The sequence below is a fragment of the Rana temporaria genome, chromosome 5 (assembly GCF_905171775.1).
Source record: "Rana temporaria chromosome 5, aRanTem1.1, whole genome shotgun sequence".
Classification (NCBI taxonomy): domain Eukaryota; kingdom Metazoa; phylum Chordata; class Amphibia; order Anura; family Ranidae; genus Rana; species Rana temporaria.
Window position 1 is genome coordinate 410,052,571 of NC_053493.1, and position 7,059 is coordinate 410,059,629.

Sequence of the window (7,059 nt, forward strand, 5' to 3'; positions counted from 1 at the left end):
ACCGGCATTTATTTTTTTAACTGCTACCTGTTGTGTTTAATTGTCCAGCTGTTTGAGCCTTAACTCCCTAATATTTTTGTAATTTATTAAATGATGATTTGGATTTAGATAACGACAGCAGGCTCCCTAGAGTGATTGTTGGCGACCGCAGCGCTATAGCTGCTAAAGAACTACCGGTAATTGGCAAGCAAGGCTTTCTTGTAATCGTAGTTTTTTTTGGTGGGTGCATGGTTGTTGTACGCTCATGCTGTGCCTAGACAGTTCTGTCGGATCAGTAAATATGCCTGAGATGACTTTGACGATGCCTGTGGATGTCCTATATAACGAGGTTAAAAACTGCCAATGGCAATAACCCATAGCAGCCTACCAGCCTTCAATTTCTGTTCAATCTACTCTTCGCCAATGAGTTGATTCCTTTTTTTTTTTTTTTTTTTTTTTTTTTTTTTTTTTTTTTGTAGGTTACTTCACTGTACAGAGGGCAATGATGTGTATTGCCTTATTAAGTAACACAATAGCGTTTTTTGTACAGATTGCTCGTTTGTCATGCAATTTCCGCTGTGAGGAATTTGTTTCCAATAGGCCATGTTCGTATGAACATACTACAGTACTACAGCACACGCCGGTGCAAGGGCTGTGTTCACCCGCATGAGGACGTTCATCCCCATAAAGGCAATCCTTTCCTTTTAAAGTAGAGGTTCACCCAAAAACGTAATTTTTAACATTAGATTGAGGCTCATTTTGTCAAGGGGAATCTGGTGGGTTTTTTTTTAAATCGAAGCAGTACTTACCGTTTTAGAGAGAGATCTTCTCCGCCGCTTCCGGGTATGGGCTGCGGGACTGGGCGTTCCTATTTGATCGACAGGCTTCCGACGGTCGCATACATCGCATCACGAATTTCCGAAAGTAGCCGAACGTCGGTGCGCAGGTGTCCTATAGAGCCGCACCGACGTTCGGCTACTCGTGACGTGATGTATGCGACCCTCGGAAGCCTGTCGATCAAATAGGAACGCCCAGTCCCGAAGACCATACCCGGAAGCGACAGAGAAGATCTATCTCTAAAACAGTAAGTACTGCTTTGATTTTTTTTTTAAAAACACCCGATTTCCCCTTGACAAAATGAGCATCAATCTAATGTTAAAAATTGTTTGTCGGGTGAACTCCTGCTTTAAGTGGGACACAGCCACTGGTCCCAATTTGACATCTGTGCACGGCACTGAACGCAATCAGTGTGCACACCGCCCTTGCACAGGCGTACACGTGTGTGAATGACGCCTTAGGATTTCTGTGCCACATCAATTATTAGCAGTCTTCAGTAAATTACTTCTTGGCAGTTTTTTCCCACTTTGCAATTGACTCTTGGCACCAAGTTGTGTGTGGTGTGTTCTTGTAAGGGTGGTGTTCAACTTTAGATAAAAACCAAACGGTGCAGCTTTTTCCAGACACCCGTACCTGCGTAAGGATTCTTTTGGTAAAAGGAAACTAACACTTTAAAGTGCAGTTCCACCCATTTTTACAATGTACTTGCATTCACATGCCCATCCGCATTACAATTCTAAATGGCTTAATTTTTTTTTTTTTTAAATGCCATAATTTAGAGTTTGGTCTCGTCGCCTAGGCGATGTCGTCCTAAGGCGATTCCCTTGGACTCCTGGGATATCTGGCGGCGTCTAACCCAGGAGTCCATGGGAATTTCCCAATGCTGACATCCTGCGTAATTTCCAGACCGTTGCTCTGGCAACCTGTCATGAAGAAAAGGCACTGTGCAGTGTCATTACTGCACAGGCACAAGATCGGTGGGGGTGCATGTTTGGGTAGCCAGCTGGATCAAATCCCAGAAATGGGGGACAAGTGGGCTTCAGATGCCCACCACCTGCCTGCTTCCAAAATCGGGTTAGATTTTACATTAGATGGAACATCTAAGGGCCTGTTCACACGTGTGTTTCAAAACGGCCAACAAGCAAAATCCCATTCATTTCAATGGCCTCTGTTCACACATGAGTGTTCTGTCACCTGAAGCTCAAAATTCATGAGTTTCTTTTTGGCAGGTTTCAAGCCTTGGCCTCATAGACTTCAATGGAAACGCCTGAATTGTGCAGTTAAACGTGCGTAAGAACCTCTCCACCCCTAATTTTCTCTACCTCTCCTCCCCTCCCATAGTGCTTTCTATTGGCTAGACAAAAATGCCTGAAGCTGTTACACACTTTTTAAAACGCTTTAGAAAAGCTGCAAAAAAACTTTAAAAAAAACGCCATTAAATTGATAGTTGGGTGTGAATGGAGCCTTGGTGACATTATCCAAATTTTAAATTAGGAAGTGTTATTGATGGGGAATAAAAAAACATTTTGGGGACTGGAACTCCGCTTTTAGGTAGAGCTTTGGGCTTATTTGAGTTTTTTGTCTTTTGTTTTTTTGTTCTGTGTTGGGAGTGCAGATAGAAGTGGTTGGTGTTGGGGAGGCTGTTCTATTAAATTTCAAAATAGTCTGCCTACAAAACATGCCTTTTTTCTAGTGAATATCTGCTTTGCCAAGCTCCTTGGCTTAATTGATATAAGAGCCATGCAGCTGATAAAATGCACTTGGCTAAAATGTCAAATAAAATTTGGGATCAATACTGCCAACTTTAGTGGGCATTGACGGTGTTTTTTTAAGTTAAAAAAAAATACTGTGTCCAGACCTATAAACCATGCTGTGATCTTGCTGTACATATGCAGAAATGGCTTTAAACCTAGAACTTCAGCTGAAACCTGTGCAAAGATTTAACACTATACTGTCAAATTTAAGAAAAACTTTTACTCCTTTTTATTTAAATTTTATTTTTTGGGGTTAAACGGGGGGCATTGCAACTTATGAACTCCTTTTTTGTTTTGTTTTTTCTGTACACAAACCCATACTTCGTTACAGGAACGATAAGCCTTTACTTTAAGTGGTTCTACAGAAGAGGTCCTCAGTCTAATATAATACAAGCCATTAAAAAGGGTGTAATGAAATTTTATAGTAACCCCCTGTTGGCTTGAATGTGTCGGAGGGAGTAGGTCTTCTGACCGCATCTTTCAAACATTAGGTTCACAAATCACTGGTTGGGGACAAATTATTAGGAATGTTTTGGTGTATAGCAGTGATGGCAAACCTTGGCACCCCAGAATTTTTGGAACTAGATTTCCCATGATGCTCATGCAGTGTAGTTGAGCATCATGGGAAATATCTTTCCAAAACATCTTGGTGTGCCAAGGTTCGCTATTACTGGTGTATAGTCACGCCTAGGTACAGTGCTCAAGCAGGTTTGATTTCCCAAAAGTCCCATTCGTTTGGAGACCCCTGAACTAGCCAAACTTTCAAAACAAAGGGCCAGTTTACTGTCCTCCAGACTTTTTAGGTTGGCCTGACTGTGGCCAGCAGAAGTAGATAATGACCCAGCATCATTGGGAGTAAACAATGGCTCTGTGGTCAGTGTGCCAAAAATAAATTGCAGAGCACCAGTAGGATGTAGAATAGGTCTCCGTCATTGGTGTCCGTGGGAGGAATCGGTCTCAGTCATTGGTGTCTGCGGGAGGAATAGGTCTCCGTCATTGGTGTCCGCGGGAGGAATAGGTCTCCGTCATTGGTGTCCGCGGGAGGAATAGGTCTCCGTCATTGGTGTCCGCGGGAGGAATAGGTCTCCGTCATTGGTGTCCGCGGGAGGAATAGGTCTCCGTCATTGGTGTCCGCGGGAGGAATAGGTCTCCGTCATTGGTGTCCGCCGGAGGAATAGGTCTCCGTCATTGCTGTCTGTGGGAGGAATAGTTACCATTTGGTTGTAGATTGTAAATGGTCAACCAAGTTGAGGTCTCTGAACAGTTGCAGATGTACCAATTTTCTGTTTCACTGCCCTGACCTAAAGCTTAAAAAAAATAAACACTATACCCTTTAGAGGCAAAGCAGTTTTCAAGTTTGGCGCTTTTATTTTCAAGTTTCACAAGAATCTATGCATTTTAATCATTTGAAGGGATTATGGGGAAACTTTTTTTATAAGAAAAATCAGTAGGCAGATTTGCTTCTGTTGAAACGTTTGCACACAAAAGAACATATTTATATACTTAATGTTGCACTAACTCTCACAACAAAACAAATTAATTACTTTTTTATTTTTATTTTGCTCATGCAGTTTAATGCAGTTAAGGAACCACAAAATAATTAAGTATATTCAGATATTGTGGATACTTTTCTGTTCATTTTACCCTTTTGTCCCTCTAAAGCTCGTGATTGTAAAATGTAAGGTCAAGTTTGTCTTCTGTTGCACGATTCGCTGTTCAGTTTGTGCTTTTTCACTAATCAGTTGTGTGAACCCAAAATTTTTCCTTAACTGTTTAACCGAACTGTCAGCAGCTTGAGTTTTTTTTTTTTTTTTTACTACCTTCATTAACACCAGCAAATTAATGTTTAAGAATTTCACTGCCTTTTGATTTTGACAGCAAGCGGGGGGATCTTCTCCCCCTCGCGCACGGTCACAATTTAAAGATTAAACTGCAATCCTGCGGCCGTATCATTCATTCAGAGTTCTTTGCTTGTGAAAGCTACAAGTACCAGCAGCCTTTGCGGCTTCTAGTTCTCAATGATCTACCAGGGCGCTGTTGAGCACTCTAGGTAGTTCATTGAGTCTTTCAGTCATTGTGTAAATGCCTGCCCCGTTCAGGGTACGAGCAGTCACCTTACACAGGCTCTGTCTGCAAGAGCCATGCATAGCACCTGCGATCTCATTGTGGGGGCAAAGCTTTGCAGGCTCATAGCTAAAAAAATAAAATCATAAATGCACATTTTATTTACCTGTAAAGCAGTGCATTTATTTTTTACAAAGTCGAACTTCTCCTTTTTAATCTCCCAAGTTTCACAGAGCCAATTTGCACACCAAGAATATTGGCATCGCGTCTTGTTTTCCTGGAATACTAAAGAACTGATGCCCAGTACATTGTTTAGCCTTTTAAAAGCTGTGTTCACCTTTTAGAAACATGTTACATTTTACAACTCAAATTTAGTGTGTAACTTGTTCCTAAGCACTCGCCTCTCACCCCCAGAGCCCCCTCCCTGTGACCTCATGCAGCGGTTCCTCTACCCTGCAGCAGCGCTGTCGCTTTTAAAATCGGCGCACAGCTGCATCATGAATTCAGACATCTGAATGCATAAACTGCTAGTCCCCGTCTGCCACTGTAGATGGCTTGTAGATCTCCTGGACTAGGAGTCCATTGAGGCTTCCTTTTTAAAAAAAAAAAAAGTAAACTTTCTATTTAAAGCCAGTAATCCCATGCAAATGTCCTATATTCTTCTTCCTGCATTACTTTAAATTGTCAATTTTTTAAATCGCAGAAGCAAAGGCATCCCTGCAAAGGAAAAGTTTAATACTCACCCTTACCGCTACCTTCCTGCCAATCTCTGCTGTCTAAACCAGCATCTGACACGCCTTGAGGGGATGTCTGGTCCCTATCAAAGCACTATGGTTTCCCCCTTCCAACACCCCCCCATGTCATAAAACACAAAACGGTACAGTGGGGGGGACCAGGCATTCAACACACCCAGTTCTGGATGTTCAAGTCAACGTAGCTCAGGAAAACGAGAAATATGGGCAGTGCTGGAGGTGTAGATCTTAAACTATTTCTCTTTTTTTGAAGGCATTCCTTTAATCCTGTTATTTTAAGAAACGTAGTCCCTTTTAAGCTTGTGTAGTTGCTTGTTTTCCTATAGATTAGTTTATTTTTTTAATAGTTCTTTTTACTATGCACATGGCAGACTGAGGAACATAAGTTCCAAGGCGGGACGATTGCATGGTTGCCTGTGATATCCACCCATCAGTGGGCAGCTCAAGATTAGAAATTAGATGGTTTTTAGACTTTCTGGGAATGGTGGAACCTGTAACTGGTTGTATGTCTATAACAATGATTCTACCTATGCAGCCACCCCCCCCCCCCTAGACCAGGGGTCTCCAAACATTCTAAACAAAGGGCCTGTTAATTTTAGACTTTAGGAGGGCTGGACTTTGGCCAGCAGGAGTGACAATGTTCTCGGCATCAGTGAAAGTAAACATTGTCGCATTTGGTTTTAGGAGAGGATTTGTGCCCCATCGTTGGTATCATAGGGAGGAATGGTGAACCATTATTGGTGTCCGGAGAAATGGGTTCTTACTGTAGGGGCCTTTCCTTTGCAAGTTTTAGTCTTCTTTTTTTTGATTAGTAAAATATCTTGCTGGTCTTTCCAGTTCCTAGATGTTTGGGTGGGATGGAATTTGAAGACCTCTAGCTTTAGTTTGCCTGGTCCTGGCCTAAATGTTCTCTTCTGATAATTTTGTAGTGTGTGTGTGTGTGTGTGTGTGTGTGTGTGTGTGTGTGTGTGTGTGTGTGTGTGTGTGTGGGGGGGGGGTGGGTCTGTAACTTGGTTCTCTTCTCCACCAACCTGGTGCTCAACATTACTCATGGAGCTTGGAGAGAGAGGGGGGGGCGGCGGCGGCAAAGGCAAGGAATTTTCAGAGGCGTTCAAAAGTTGGCCAAGTCCACGTGGTGGGTTTTCCTTAAATCACGTAATATTTATTATGTTTGTTTGGTTTTTACAGTGTACAAAAATCAACCGTTAGAAAAGGCATACAAATAAGCAACTAAACAAATTCTGTTCCACGTTTTGGTATTTTACTGTGGTTTCTTGTGTCCTTTTGTTTCTTAACTGGTGGTGTTACATGGAGGTTCGTGCTTGTACCGGTGAATGTATCTCGTGTATAGTAATCGGGCTGTATTGATCATAAACCAAGTGAAGACAATCCATATGGCATTTTGAAGCCATTTAAAAAATGTATTTTTTCTGTGTAGATCACAATTTTCTCATAAACCTACCATTACGAAGAATGAACCCAACTAAAAAATATCCCGCATTATGCTGACATATATTGGATGTAATGCTGCCAACTGCTTTCAGATTCACATATTGAAAGTTGCAGCCTCTCTGAAGCCATCTTGACTGACTTCCCATTCTTTCCTCCACGTGTTTGCTTCATGCTTCAATTCAATTTACTTTGTTCAGATTCTGCAGACTTTGTACCTGTCA